The following is a 16382-nucleotide window of genomic DNA, read 5'->3' on the forward strand; positions in this document are numbered from 1 at the left end:
CTTTTCTTTCCAGTCGCATCGGAAATTCTCTCTCAGTGTTTCGCTGGCCCAGGGAAGATTGCTCCATGACCGGTTCTAAACACTGGCCCGCCCTCCTCCTCTTTGAGACTCCCCCCACCCAATAAAATCCAAAGTGTCATTTGCACTTCATTATAATGTCTAGCACTCCTCCAAGGGGTGATGTCATGTTCTGGAAGGCCCAAGATCAAAGCTACTGGGAGATCAGGCCTCTGCTGTCTGGGTCGATGTTTTTTTTTTAAAACTAAGAGACCCAGAACAAAATGCTTAACTTGAGTGGAGAGATGGGTCTATAACCGAGAAGTCAAACTGGAGCAATTCTAGTGATGTCCCTGGAATTCTCTCTAACCTGATTTGGAATATGAACTTGCTCCATCTGGGCTGTAATCCAGACAGACCGCCATTCCTCTCAGAAAACCTTATTTCACTCCAGAAGCAGACTGGAGGAAGCTGAGCAAAGTGGTCCCTGCAGGGTATGGCTTAGATCCAAGTGTAGACAAAGATAGAATGGGAGTATGTTACCATCATTGCTGAGTCCTGGGGGCAAGCCCTACAGATCCTGCAGCATTAGCAACCACTGGAAAGGGCCACTCTGGTCACCTTATTGCTGCCCCCCCACCCCTACCCCCCGCAGTAGCCCTCTAGGGAAATGACCCACCAGGTATCTTTTCCTCTCTGGCACCCAGGATAATGAAATGACTGTGTCCCAAGAACCCAGGATCCTTGGAAATATAGATTTTCTCAGGTCACTTGGGCTGTGGCTCACCAGGATCAGTGCAAGAACCTCTGTGTGGTGGACAGGAGGCTGTCCTGCCCCCAAAGGGAAAATGAGATACTCCGATGAGTCCATAAGAGTGCTGCTATCACCTTCAAGAAGGGGGAGGAGAAATTGGAGGGAATACCAGAGAAGGGAGAAGGGAGTTCTGCCTCAGGGAGAGAGCAGTGACAGCTTAGGTCTAGCTCAGGAAAAAGAGCAGATAGTGAAGGGCAGATCTGCTTTGTAGTGGGGCTGAGCAGTTTAACACCATCTCCGAGAGAGATGAGAGTACTCGATTGTTAGGTCTGTCTCTGGTGAACAGCAGATCTTGTACAGTTCAGTTGGACTCTGGGGAACGAACAGGCTTGTGTGGGTGAAATCCTGTGTTTGAGAGAGGATCCAACCCAGCAGTCAACAAAAGTCTATTTGTACCTGAAAGCTTGTAGGAAAGTCTAACTAGTCTCTGAAATCATAACCAGTTGACATTTTTGTGCCTCCACCAGGTTTCGACTTTGTCTACCCGGAGACCTGTGCTTCTGGTTTGTTCCTTTAAAACCAACCTGCAAATGAATAAATCTTCTTAATTGTTTACATATTAATCTAGCCTCAGAGATCTCAATATATCTCCTTGTGCACCACAACATTTACCTCACATCAGCAAACCCAAAGCCTATTCACTCACTACCTGTAGAACATCTAGAAACTGAGGGGAAGATTTATCATTCAAAATGAACCTCAATCCCCAAAATCATAGCAACCTTAGTGAGGGGGAAAAAGGCTTGTCACACTCTGCTTTGCATGCAACAGGTCCTAGGGTAAGCCCCTAGCATCTACACCAGTGTGGTGCAGTGGTTAACACTGGTGGACTCTAATCTGGAGAACCGGGTTTGATTCCCCACTCCTCCACATGAGTGGTGGACTCTTACCTGGTGAACTGGAATTATTTCCAACATAGGAAGCCTGCTGGGTGACCTTGGGCTAGTCACTGTTCTCTGAGAACTCTCTCAGCCCGACCTACCTTACAAAGTGTCTGTTGTGGGGAGAGGAAGGGCAGGACTTTGTAAGCCAATTGGGATATAAATTCAAACTCTTCTTCTTCAATGAAAAGGATCCAGCAGTAAGTGACATGAAAGACCTGTCCTTAAGATTCCAGACAGCTGGTACCAATCTGAGCAGACAATCCTGATGTTCAAAGGTTATTTATAAGTCAGTTTCATATATGTTCACGGCCCCTCATAAATCACAGCAAGCCAACAGAAAGTGTGATTCTCATTTTGATGGCCCGGGCATTGAAAATAACTGCTTTCCAGCCTGCATTCCAGCTTCAAAGAAGCTCTCCTCATCCCTCAAGTTGCACGATCTTTGCATTTCCCACCATTCCTTTTCCCTCCTCTCCTTCAGGCAAGAATATGCCCAGCTGGCAAAAATCTTCAGCTTTTCCAAGCTCATCTTTGGAAAGTTCCTTTGCCAAGTTACCCTCGGTTGGGAGCTCATTTTTTTTCTTTCAATGACTTCACGCTGAATTATGCCAAGTCCTTTTACAGGCTCAGCTTATACTTACAGGCCTTGTAACTCTTCTTCTCCCCCAACCCCCGGAATCAATCACAGCAACTAATGTGAATCTGAAACATAAGGCTGCTGTTTCGTTTCCAGGACTGTCAGCATTTCCTTTCAAAAACACACCACCATAGATAATCTTCTGGAGAAGCTGATGTTGAACCACTAATTCTTTTACTATTTGTTCATTCCTGTCTCCTTCTTCCCACCCTCCCTCCAGTAAGTTTAAGGCAGCATACGCGGCACTCCACTCTCTAGTTTATCCCCTCGACAACCTTCTGAGGTAAATTCCCTTGTCGCAATCCTTCCTCACACTTTCATCCTGAACTTCTTGCAGCGAATGGAGAGCAACAAACATGGCTTCCCCCTCCCCCATTTTTGTGGTGTGGTGGAAAGTGCCACCACATCACAGCTGACTTATGGCAACCCCATATGGTTTTCAAGGCAAGAGACCAGCAGTTTTCCTTGGTGGTCTCCCATTCAAGTACTGGCCATAGTCAACCTTGCCTAGCTTCCAAGAGCTGATAAGGTTGGGCTCTCTGGCATATGAGTGTGTAAAGTGTGGTGAAGCTATTGAACTTATGGCTGTTAAAGTTTTCTACACTTCAACAGGGAAGCCTTAGGAACAGCAGTAGTGTAGTGGTTAAGAGCAGGTGTACTCTACTCTGCAGGAACCGAGCTTGATTTCCTGCTTTAGCTGTGGAGGCTTATCTGGGGAATTCAGATTAGCCTGCTTTAGCTGTGGAGGCTTATCTGGGGAATTCAGATTAGCCTGTGCACTCCCACACATGCCAGCTGGGTGACCTTGGGCTAGTCACAGTTCTTCTGAGCTCTCTCAGCCCCACCTACCTCACAAGGTGTTTGTTGTGAGGGGGGGAGGGAAAGGAGTTTGTAAGCCCCTTTGAGTCTCCTAAAGGAGAGAAAGGGGGGATATAAATCCAACTCTTCTTCTCCTCCTCCTCCTCCTCCTCCTCAAGACACCTCAACCTACACAACCACATCAATCCATCCCATTGCCACACACTTAGCAGGCCCCACCCATTTGCTTTGCAGGTTGATTCCATGCACTGCCAGAAACATTCTACTTTCACGTGTCCTGAAATTCACTCCAGCGCTGGATCACTGTGCTTAAGTCTTCTTCTGGACTTAACTATATCTCAAAAACACAATTAACACACTTGTTCATTGAACTGAAAGTCCTTGCCTAAGTAAAAGCGCTGCCTCAGCCATACTCAAGAGTGGGATTTTCAAGAGTCAGCTGTCAAAAGCTTTGGGAAAGGAGCTTTCCTTTAGCTATATGTATAATCTAACTCTGCAAGAAACATTTCGAGAATCACCTTCCCTAATGACCTGAACAAGGAGGAAAAGCAACCTTGAATGTCATTAAATGGTTCCGCTCTATGGTACTGACTTCTTGAGGGAATTTCACTTACTTAAAAAATAATAATCCATGGATTACTCTGCTAGTATTTCTTTCCCGGGCAGAACTCCTCTGTCCTTGGTACTAGCATATTTAAATTTACAGGAGCAAAAAAAAAAGATCTTTCTTTCTAGCACTCCCCACAAAAGTAGTTCCTAGAAGACTCTCATGCCTACCCTCCCTCTCTAGTTTGATGGTTGCTTGGCCTAGTTCTGTCAGATACTGTGAAATCAAGAATTTGCCTTCTCTGGCAACAGAAGTGGATGGGATTTCAGTTCCTTGGCTGGCCATTTCATTGAGATAAAGGAGGGGAGGAAACATACACAGGCACCCAGAAATAAAAGTGATATTTGGATTAACTGATCCTCTAGCACCTGTGGGATTTAATATTAATGTCAGATTGTGAGGATCTAAGTTTACACCTCCACTCTGTCATGGAGTGACCATTGGACCATCACAGTATCTCTTTCTTTCAACTTAGTCTGATTCTCACGTTTGTTGTAAAACCGTTTGTGTGTGTGTGGGGGATGTGGGTGTGTGTGTGGGTGTGTGTGTGCACCACTGATTCACAGTTGACTTATGGTAACCCCATAGGGTAGGGGTGTCAAACATACAGTCTGGGGGTCTGGGAGGGCTTACCAGGCCTGTGAGCAAGCTGAGGTAACACCCTCCCCCTCACTCCCAATCTGGCTTGATGAGCCTGCTGCCTGACCAATGACCCAGTTTGACCAAGTCATATTTATGTCATATCTGCTCCTTGAAGCAAATCAGTTTGACACCCCTGCCATAGGGTTTTCAAGTCAGGAGATATTCAGAGGTGGTGAGCTGAGAGAGTTCTGGAAGAACTGTGACTGGCCCAATGTTGCCCAGAAGGCATCATGTGGAAAAGTGTGAAATCCAACCCAATTATCCAGATTAGGAACCACTTAATCACTACCCAGTACTGACTCTCACAAACTATATATGCTACCTCAAGCATCTTGGGGGGAAAGATATGCTATAAACAAACCAAACAACAGCAGCAGCAACAACAACAACAACAACAACAACAGCAGCAGCAGCAATCTTTGATTGAGAGAACCTTGCAATGTACCAAACATCCAGATTAGAAAAAAAGATGGAAGTGGCAGAAGCATCAGGATTTCTGTTGTGGTAGCATTTGGCTGCTGAATGGTTTTGTGATTCCTCATGTGGGCTAGTCTATGCCTGGACCAATCATAATTTAGCAACTGAGTACCCCTGATCCTCTCCCACCTCCTTCTGCTTGGAGGAAGTAGGAGGCACCAAATATGCCATCTTTCTGCCACAGAGGTGCCCACAACGATTGTAGTAATGAATAAAGAAAGAATATGGGTTTATTTGATATTGTCCCCCTTTGTTTTCACTTCCTAGGTAACCAGGATTCTGATTCTGAGGTCCCTTCCGCACATGCAGAATAATGCCCTTTCAATCCACTTTCAGTGCTCTTTGCAGCTGGATTTTACTGTACGAAATAGCAAAATCCACTTGCAAACAATTGTGAGAGTGGATTGAAAGGGCATTATTCTGCATGCGCGGAAGAGGCCTGATACTCATTCTCTTCCAAAGAGATCCATGCAACACATGGATCCCTTTAGGTGCTCAAGCAGTGTTATGATGCATGATGACCAACGAGGGAATGTAATTCACCCTTATTTCCAAGAATATTGATGATCAAAGGGCATTCCAGTCACCACACAGTAACAAATTGGTATTTGCCACCACTTGCAAATGGAATAACCAGTCCCAGGCCTTTGTTAAGAGTTCTAATATAAGGAGCAGCAGTGGCGTAGGAGGTTAAGAGCTCGTGTATCTAATCTGGAGGAACCGGGTTTGATTCCCAGCTCTGCCGCCAGAGTTGTGGAGGTTTATCAGGGGAATTCAGATTAGCCTGTACACTCCCACATACACCAGCTGGGTGACCTTGGGCTAGCCACAGTTCTTCTTGGAGCTCTCTCAGCCCCACCCACCTCACAGGGTGTTTGTTGTGAGGGGGGAAGGGCAAGGAGATTGTAAGCCCCTTTGAGTCTCCTGCAGGAGAGAAAGGGGGGATATGAATCCAAACTCTTCTTCTTCTTCAAATTCCTATCCATTGCTTTTGAAATCTTATGTGCAGCTATAGCCACTCAAGGCTTTCCTGGTTGGAAGTTCAGAAAGCTCCCTGACATTTTCTAATTAAATGAGAAACTGGCTCAGGAAAGGAAGATCAAGTTTCCACATAATTAAATGTATGTGTTCACCGGTAGGTGTGCATGGATCGGGTTTCCCCAGGCAATACGACTCAGAACACGTCAAGTCTTCTTTTACAACCTAGCAAAACAACCGTTAAGCTGTCCTCCTCCTGCATCCTCCCCACACATCCTGCAGGCCAGACAGACACCCCCTTGTCAGGTGGAGCAGCGGCCCATTCTGCTGGTTATTTACATCTCACTTGCAAGACTGTGAGGGGAGGGGGATTTCATGATTTGCTGGACGTGTGCCTGGTTTTTAACTTTTCCCACATGTGAGACACATATGCCACTGACTCGGAACGTGTCCAAGCAGAGAATACGGCAGCTCTACCGACAGCACCCTTGAATGTGGAATAAGATACACATCATTTTCCAGAGCTCGCTGGTAAACAGACAACTGGGAATTTCTTACATTTTCCTTATCCAACTTTCTCCTTGGATGTACGAGCTACACATTTTCTGGTCCTGTTTCAAAAGCAACATTTATACACTAGGAATTTTTCCATCGGTTCCTTTTTCCTTTCCAAAAGTCATGCTGAGATTTTGTGCATGCACCGCAAGCCGCAGCTTTTGGTTTCGGCATGCATCAGCCATGAATTGATTCACGGCGTTAAGACTTGTGCAAAAAAGCAATCACACATGAAGGCAAAACTGCTTGCTTTGCAGTGTGTTATCAGAGCACAGATGTACATTAGTAACAGAAGGGTGAAGAGATGCAGATGATCTGAAGGAACAGGCACCTGTGGCCAATTGTGGGATTAATTTTAGAAATTCTGTTGGTTATACCAGAGTTAAATGCAGCAAATATCTGGAACAATGAAAGTACCAAGGAGCCGGGGGAATCTGCTCAGATTTGCATGGTTGCTCTCTTCGAGTTGCCCTCCTCAAGTGTTCTTGTTCAGTGAATCCTGCCCTAATATAGCGTGTTTCCCCATTTTTTAAAAAAATATATATAGAGATGGTTTCTCACAACTGCGCAACACAGGCTACACAAACAAGAAAACAGCAGACAACAACAAAAATCTAGTGCAATGTTCGTGTGGAAGGGCACTGCTGACGTTGGAGGGCATGTATAACATTGGCAAATGAACAAGTGAATGAGAGGCTATGAGGACAGATCTTGGTTTGTTGCAGGCCCCAGTTGGAGACTGTCTTTGGGCAAGAAAAGGTTTGCTTCCCATTGACTGTGAGAAGAGTATCATTTTCCAGCATGGGTCTCTGGTTGTTAATGATGTGTTCAGCCAGTTTGAGCTGAGAGCCATATTTCAATGTGATAAGCTTGTTGTAACCCGCCCAGAGCCCTTCGGTTGGGATAAATAAATAAATAAATAATGTAGACAATTTAGCATTTAAGAATGAGGATACAGTCATCAGTCTATCTTCATTTTGACTTTCATTCCTTAGTCTGAGAATTGGCAACCAGAACTGGAAAGAAGGTCAGCTGGTGGAGAGATAAGACCTGCTTGGTAGCGTTGCCAATTTTTGCTTGGGGGATACTAGAGATTTGGGGTACTGCCTATGTGTTTGGGAAGAAGGAGGATCTCAGTAAAATATAATGCTAGTATCCAGTTGACCCTCCATTCTTCTCTAGCAGGAGGGGCCAAAGGGCCGGGCAAAGCCTTATAAAGGCTCCTGGCCTCCCCTTTTGCTGATGTAATTGCCCACAGTGGGCATGGCTGCCGCCTGCCTTCTGCCCTACTAAGGGTGGGCACAGCGGAGCCTCTTCCCAGCGCCCTTTCCTGGGCAGCAATGGCAAGCCGCGCTGAATTGCAGCTGCTCTTTGTCTCCAGGGAAACTGATTTCTATCATCAGGAAATCAGTTGTAATTCCAAGAGATCTCCAGACGCACCTGGAGTCTGACAACCTTACTGCTCAGTAATCAGAAGCTATTCCCTCGTTTTCTTGTTTGGGCTGTGTATTTCTTTGGGTTCTCATGGGGGGGGGGTGGAGGAGAAGAATTGGTTTTATATCCTGCTTTTCTGAACCATAAGGAGCCTCAAAGTGGTTTATTATAACCTTCCCTTCCCCTCCCACTACACTATGCTGGCTCTCAGTATAATGATCTAGGGCAGTGGTGGTGAACCTTTGGCACTCCAGATGTTATGGACTACAATTCCCATCAGCCCCTGCCAATTGGCCATGCTGGGAGGGGCTGATGGGAATTGTAGTCCATAACATCTGGAATGCCAAAGGTTCGCCACCACGGATCTAGGGCATTCTGAATGTAATTTAACAGCAGACTAGAGTTGACAACTCTGGGTTGGGAAATTTTGTAGATTTGAGGGTTGAGTTTGAGAAGGGTAGATCTTGTGGAGAAAAGGGATCTCGGCAGGGATGTGATGACATAGTGTCCACCCTCCAATTGCAGCCATTTCTCCAGTGGGACACATGTCTGTGGTGTGGAATTGGAAGCTGCTTTGAGACTCCTTAAAGGTAGAGAAAACTAGGATATAAAAACCAGCTTCTTTTTCTTCTATTTACAACAGCTAGAGTTGCAAACTTCTAGATCAGGGGTAGGGAACCTGCGGCTCTCCAGATGTTCAGGAACTACAATTCCCATCAGCCTCTGTCAGCATGGCCAATTGTAGTTCCTGAACATCTGGAGAGCCACAGGTTCCCTACCCCTGTTCTAGATTGAGGCTGGTGTTCTCCCAGAACTACCATTGATCTCCAGATGATAGAGCTCGGTTCACTGAGAGAAAATGGAAGCATTACAGGTATGCACAGAGTGGAACTGGAAGTCCTTCGCCACATATTTCTCACAAATCTTCAGGAATTTCCCAAGCCAGAGGTCAAATTCATAGCAAGAATAGAAATTATGTTTATCTTTACCATGATGTAACTTTAAACAAAATTAAACTTTGCCTGAAGTGGACAGAGGATTGAATGAGTCAGCTTGTTTATTTAAGGGACCACCTGCAAGAGCTTTATTATGATTGACTTAGCAGACTGATAGGCCCCTTCCGCACACGCAAAATAATGCGTTTTCAAACCACTTTCACAACTTTTTGCAAGTGGATTATGCCATTCTGCACAGCTTCAAAGAGCACTGAAAGCAGTTTGAAAGTGCATTATTCTGCATGTACGGAATGAGCCATAGATATAAGATGCAGGGCCCTTTTGGTAACAGCCCCTTCCCACAGAAGTCTGATAGAGGGCTATCAAAATTTCTCCCCCTTGAGATCATGAATTGATCAAGAATTTGTCAAAAACCTTGGCTAGCCAACTGTTTATGGTTCTGCTTGGATTGTGTGAAGCTCTTTGCTCCACTCTTATGTTGGCATTTCATTGATTTCATTGATGCATTTTAGTTATTCATTCCATTTATACCCCACCCTACACTGAAGTCCCAGGGCAACTTACATAATGGGATTAAAAGGCCCGTTAAAACATAATTATCTTTCAGGCTGTGTATCTTTGTGTTTTAGGTTGTTTGAAAATCTGACTCAAATTGTTAGGAGACTCTCTGAGAACCTCTTTGGAAGGCAGAAAATTGGTATCTGCTTTTAAATAAACAAATTACAATAACCTGGGGATTCCTTGGAAAATTTCCAGATAACTAGTGTTTTACAATATTTTTGAGGATGTATAGTGGATTTTTTTTAAAAAAACTGCATCAGAGCTGAAGCTAAAGATTAAAAGAAGCAGCCCCACAGTAAAATCAGATATCAGTTTTTTATAATGGAAGTTTCACAATCTGTCAGAATTCTAAAACCAAATGTTCCTATCCTTTGAAAAGCTGTTTTGCTTTCCCTTAAGGTGCATCTGGAACCCTTCAGCCGATGATTTTGGGCATTCCAACTGTTACTGGATTTCCAGTTCAGTAGCGTCTCAGTGACCACATCCTGAATTGGATATATTCTCATAAAACTATACACAGTTTAGAAGAAGTTCATAGAGAACTTTTTTCTTCATCTCCGATTGTGTTAGAATCTGGAGTTAGTCAACAACACAGAAAAGACAAATGTCTTCACTTCCCAAAGAACTCACTTATGGAAGTCACTGCGTTAGTAATTTATTAATTTAGATGACTTTAATATATATTCAATAAATTAGTGGGATATAGGTTATCAATGGCTATTAGTCATGATAGGTATGTGTGCAGAGGCAGTATGCCTGTGAACCATCTTCTCCATCTTCAGAGAGAGTCAGCTGCTCAGGATGGAGGCATTATCATCTGTGTCCCTGCTTGTAAGCCCTCCAAATGGGATCCGGTTAGTAAGGTTACTAACCTTCAGGTAGGGCCTGGAGATCTCCCAGAATGACAAGTGATCTCCTGGCTACAGAGATCAGTTTTCCTGGAGAATCTGGTTGTTTTGGAAGGTGGGCTGTATGTCATTATACCCTGAGGTGGTCTCTTCCCTCTCCAAACACCAGGCTCCACCCCCAAACACCAAGGAATTTCCCAAGCCAGAGTTGGCATCCCCGCTAGTTAGCCACTTTGATGCAAGACTAGATAGATCTTTGGTCTGATCCAGCAGGACTTTTGTGATGTTCCCAGAAGAGTCAATCTTTCCCAAATATGGTAACCATCTAGTTCTTGAGGGTAAGACAGGAAAATCCATTATTATTTTGTTCTTTAGCTCAAAGAAGCCATTGTTCCACCACACCCTTTAAACAGATGCCTTCTGCTGAACAGGGATACATTTCAAGCAGAGAAGCTCCCCATAAGTACACTAGTATATTCCATTTCACCTTTTTTCTGCCCCCCCCCCCTGACCCCCAATAATTTCCTTTCCCCACATATCTCCCAAAGGAGCATCTTGATTTATGGAAACACATAATCCAACATTCCAACCGACCTACAGAGGAGCAAATGGGGAACATTATTCCTTGCACTAAGACACATAGCATGCCAAAGACAGGAACTCCATCCAGTCTTTTCTCTGACCTGCTGTTCTTCTTATAGAGATGTAGCCAATATGCAACCCCCTCCTTGCAAACACGCCCCCAGGCTGAAGCCCAGAAATTAATAAATCCAGAAGGGTGGCTGTGCGAGTCTGACACAGGAAAATTAAACAGTAGTCTGGTAACATCTCAAAGGCTAACAAAATGTATTCTACATGAGTCTTGATGGTCCATTGCATCTGATGAAGTAAGCAATGACTCATGAAAGCTCATGCTGGAAGGAATGTTGTTAGTCTTTAAGTTGCCACTGGATTCCTGTTTGATTTTAGTGCAACAACAACTTCAGTGCATTATTTTGCTGAATATATAAACTGACTCCCCCACCCCATTTTCACATTGTGGGATCCCATCCAAGACAACCACTTTCAACATTTTCTTCCATCCAAGCTTGGTTTTGTTCTGAGCAGTGGGATCCCCGACAGGATACCTCTTCCCACTTGCCCCAGTAAAAAGGATCAGAATTATCCCATTACACTCCTAGTTCTTTCAATTCCCCATTCTTATCTCCATAGCCATTAATCTGTCAATGAACTATTGCAGATTTCCTGTGGATTCCCTGGCTACCATGCAGCATATCCAGACAACGTTTTCTGCCAGCAAAAAATGACTGGCTTAGAATCCTGCCCATTTTCTTCTCAACACTTCCAACGAATCCAAGAACATTGCAAAAATAAGTTATTTCTGGAAGAGCTATGCTCATTCCATGCTGGGTATTTTTTTTTGGGGGGGGGAAGTAAAATAAAGTAGCAAAAGCCTGCAGGTATCAAGAAAGTTACAAACTGATCCATTCTCTTGTGGCATTTACACTACAATCCTTTGCAGAGTTACTCCAGTCTACACCCATTGATTTCAACTGGCTTAGATCAAAGTAACTCTGCACAGGGTTGCACTGTTAATGCAATACCTAATAGGTTTTGCTTAGATTTCCACATGGGTGGGTGCAGTTTTCCAACAAACAGATATAGTCTGTTTATATCCATACAGAAGTATAGGGCAAAAACCAGACAATGTAAGCATTTGGAAGTCCTAATCCCCTGCGGTTAAAAGTACCCTACACACCAATACTTTCAAGATTTGATGTGTGTTAGTTCCAATTGAGGCTTGTTTCCCTATGCGCAGTTACTCAGGAGTAACCCTTTTGAGCAAATTGTGGGTGGGGGCTTCCTTCCAAGCAAATGTGCGTAGGATCAGGCTACACACTTTCCCCACTGAAAGGGCTTAGCTATGATTGCATATTGGGATTTTCAATGTTCTTCCCATTTCACCTACTAAAACTTACAACAAAAGTTCCCCTTGAGATTCCTTGCACAGTTTTCTGGAGCAGGGACTTCAGATTTTTTTTTTGTTCTGTCCTTTCTCCAAGCCCTGTAGCTCGGAGTGGTAAGCTGCAGTACTGAGGTCAAAGCTCTGTTCACGACCTGAGTTTGATCCCGACGGAAGTCAGTTTCAGGTAGCTGGCTCAAGGTTGACTCAGCCTCCCATTCTTCCGAGGTTGGTAAAATGAGCACCCAGCTTGCTGGGGGTAAAGTGTAGACAACTGGGGAAGGCAATGGCAAACTACCCCATAAACAAAGTCTGCCTCATAAACGTTGTGATGTGATGACCCAGTGATTGGACAAGAGACTACCTTTACCTTTTTATCAGGGAATTCAGGATAGCATAAATTATGATGGCAATCCCTCCTTTAATTTATCACCACGACAACCTGTGAGATAACCCAAGTTGAGAAGAGTGATCTTTGGTGTCACTCTAAGGAACTTCAGGTCTGAGCAGGTTTTCGAACCTGGGTCTTCCCTAACATGCAAACCATTACACCAGGCAAACTGCCTCCACCCAGGCCAGGACCTTAAAATCCAGTTTAAATTTAGCTTCAGGCAGAATTCAGCCTCTCTTAACCAAACTGTGCTTGTGGTTTGTAAGTGGTGTATAATAGTTCTTACTTAAAGCTGTGTATCTAAGCACTTTTCCATAGGAGCAAGCAATACTGAATTCAGTGATGGTTACTTCTTAGTCAACATGTACAGGATAGAGTCTGGAGACTTATATTTGCTGTATGTAATGCAAGGCTTAACATGTTCTGTAAAAGAGAGCAATACAAATGTTCCATATCATAAATTCTACAGATTGCCATGAAAAACACAGGAAAAAGTCTGCACATTTCCAAGTCAGATCCAGCTGTTAAACTAAGCCAAATGCTACAAAACCCTTATTCTTTTATTGTTATTATTATTCAGTTCCTCGGATCCAAACCAGCACAGATGTTCTATTCAGCCAGTCAATAAGTACAAAAGTTGTAGCGGAATTAAATAAGCAAGGAACACAACCAAATGTGGAAAAAGCAGCTCATTCCTTGAACTATAGAAAGAAATGCTTTTCATTCAACCCTCAGACATTTTCCTGCTTCCAGTCCTAGACATGAAAAGATCTGTGCCAAAACTCTGCTTCTAATCTTTTGCCCTGGACAGCACATACACACGTAACTGTACTTTTTGGAAGGGGGAACCCCGCTCTAACCAAAGGAACAGAAATGGCTTTTTGCATTAACTAATGCATTTCCCCCCCCCCCGCCCCCCAGGCAGAAATTCCATAGATTTCTCAGTTCCTTGAGATCTCCAAAAATAGCTCAGACTTTGGGACCCTGGAACAGACTCCCACAAAACCATTGTCACCTGTGTTTTTTTCCTTAAGCTGCTGTCATTTTTGGCCCTCTGCATCTTTGATGATAGCTTTCAGCCTTCCTTTCATTCATTCGTTCATTCATTGGCTCACTCATGCATCCCAGCGGCACCATGGAAATCCAGATTCGATCCCCTCTGACAGTGTAAAGAGGGGGGAAAACACATCCCAAACCCTGAAACATCTCCAGAAGGAAAAGACAGAGCTTTGAGAGATGGGATCTGTTCTTTGAATCATCGCCTTTCTGGGGAAGGGGGGCTCATTCTCTGTGCCTTACCTGCTCACCTTTGATATGAATTAGGTCCTGCTTTGCCAGGTTTCCATAAGATAAATGGGATGCTCCAAAGCCCGCGCGCCTCTCTGCCCTGCAAGAAACTTGGAAAAGTTCCCTCTGCTAGGGTATAGGTGGGCTTCAGGGGGAAAGAATGAGAGATGCTGGCCGGTAAGGCAAAGGGCGGTCAGAGTAGGCTGTTTCTCTTGGTTTATATAGTTGCGCTTGGCTCCAGAGCTCAGTCTCCTGTAATAGGATGCCTGCGGGCAAAGCGCTCAGCAGCGTTCAGTTGGCAAATTAAAGGCACAGCTTCCCTCCGGATCCCGTGCGCGCTTGTGAAAGGCACACGCGCTCCCATGCACATATATATAGGAGGCAGAGACACAAAAGACATTTGCATGTAATTTATGGCTGGAGGAGGAAATAGCCTCCCCCCCTTTCCCTCCCTACTAAAGGGGGGGGGTGGTTTAAGGAAAGTCAGCTCAAAGCAGCAAATGACTCAGAAAGGGAGAATATTTTCCTGACAACAGAGTGGTAATCCAGGGGGAGATGGTAAATTCGGATTACGTTACGTTAAAAACCCTAACCCCCCCTAAAAAGTACTCCAGACCAAGAACCCCACTGAACTGTCTTGATTCCTTAAACTGTGTCACGTCTTGGCGAGAACTGGTTTCCCAGCACGAATTAAAGACTTAGTGGGTAGTTGCTGTATCTCAAAAGGGGATATGAATTAAACGTTCCTCTCCTTTGCGTTTGCTCGCCTGGGATGAGGAGAGCAGAAGATGAAGGCCAGACCTCTTGCAAAGATGAGATACAGGTGGACACAAAGGGAGATCTCCTCTTTCTTCCAAAGATCTGATAGGAAGGGATTATATTCCTGGGAGCCATGTGTGCAAGAAAAGATAGCCTGTTTCCTTTTGTAAGGGCTCATGTTTGCCTTAGCGGGAGCCAAAAAACACCCCTCCTCTCTTTTACTTAATACACACACACAAACACGCACACATAATGAGTCAGGTTTCCCATTTCCCTTTCCTTTGTTGTTCTCTGGGTTTGTACAACCCTGCATTTTATTTCTTCTTAATTCCGGGCTAACAAGGGAAACTTTCCAAAGTTAATTCACGAATTGGCTTTCCAGTATCCTGCTGCTTCCATTCCTTATCTGAACTGCCTTCCTTCGGATGGCGAATGTACACATGTGCCTTGAGAAACCTGCAATGTGATCATGTGTGCAAATGTGCCCAGATTCTTTTTGTGTAGCATTTTTGCTGAGCGCATCCGTGAAATGTCAAAGTTTGCTCCTGTGGATCAGCGGGACACAACTCACCAAAAAAAGGAATTGTGATATAAACTGCAACAAGCAAACAAAACACCAACGCACAAATGCGCTGTGGAATCAGGTCTCTTTTTTGTGTGTGATGTTATACCAATGCACGCAACAGTAAAACACCACCTTACAACAGCTTGATGTAATTGTACTGATGATAGCATCAAGACTGAAAAAAACACTGCAACGAAATAGCTGTGTGGTTAAGGGGATGAGCAACACAGAGGAAGGATTATACAAGAATGTTTGGATTCAAAAGTGTGGGGGGAATTGAGCATTTCTCAGTTTTGGGATTTCTCTTGTACAACTGGAATTCAGAACAGGACAGGAACAGTGGAAATCCTCTTCTCTCTTGCAATGTCCAGACAACAGGCTTGATGAATGGGTATTCCTTGCTTGTAACTGCATTTTAAATCAGCTTTTAAGCAAGGTCTAAAAGGAGGCTAGAGTGGCCATATCAGCTTATATAGCTGCCACTCTCTCATCTCCCTTGTCAGGTGTGCTCTGGCTTGGACCGACTTTCTGCATGGGGAACCTACACTCTACCACTGAGCCACAATCTCTCCCAGGGTGAGGGAGTTTTTAAAACTGCATTTCAACTGTGTGCAAGAAGGCACCCTGATGACTGGACCTGGCTAGAACTGTGTTGATCTTCAGTGCTTAAAACTGACACCTCGCAGAGTGATCCCACCCCATTGAATGAACCCCTCTCTCTACACTCTGCAGCAGGTTTGTTTAACTAACCCATGTGCCCTTAATAAGCCTCTCAACATGTGAAAATAACTTCAACTTTTGTATGCTGTGATGTTTTAATGGAGGGTGTTTTAATGGAGATGCTGTAATGTGCTGCCTAGCGATCTGGAATATAGGTGGGGTATTAATTTACTAAATATTAGGCTGATTCTGCACGGGCCAAAAACAGCGGTGTGAAAACAGTGTGAAAACAGTATAAACCCTTTTACACTGTTTTAAACCCTTTTGCACCATTTTCACACTGTTTTCACACTGCTGTTTTTGGCCCATGCGGAATCAGCCTCTGAGAGAGAGAGAGAGGCCGTTTCAGCATGGCAGCGGAAACGGCTGGGTCGGCGCTTCTCGCGCCGACCCGAAGACGCTGGGACGGTCTGCACGGACGGTCCCGGGAAGAGGCGGGCAGCCTGCGCCGCGGAGCGCCGGCGCCCAGAAGATTTTGCCAGCCTTAG

At 44.6% G+C, this 16382-nt stretch overlaps 1 protein-coding gene across 5 annotated transcripts in view; it reads right to left on the minus strand.

Annotated features, from left to right (window-relative positions):
* Window positions 1-14178, minus strand: part of TNC (tenascin C) — a 94714-nt gene extending 80536 nt beyond the window's left edge. For all 5 annotated transcript variants that reach the window (XM_048512550.1, XM_048512549.1, XM_048512547.1 and 2 more), the window contains exon 1: window positions 13863-14178. The gene's annotated coding sequence lies outside the window, so the exon portion shown is untranslated. The remainder of the gene's footprint in view (window positions 1-13862) is intronic.
* Between the last annotated feature and the right edge of the window lie 2204 nt (window positions 14179-16382).

The sequence above is a fragment of the Sphaerodactylus townsendi genome, linkage group LG12 (assembly GCF_021028975.2).
Source record: "Sphaerodactylus townsendi isolate TG3544 linkage group LG12, MPM_Stown_v2.3, whole genome shotgun sequence".
NCBI classification, from domain to species: Eukaryota; Metazoa; Chordata; class Lepidosauria; order Squamata; family Sphaerodactylidae; genus Sphaerodactylus; species Sphaerodactylus townsendi.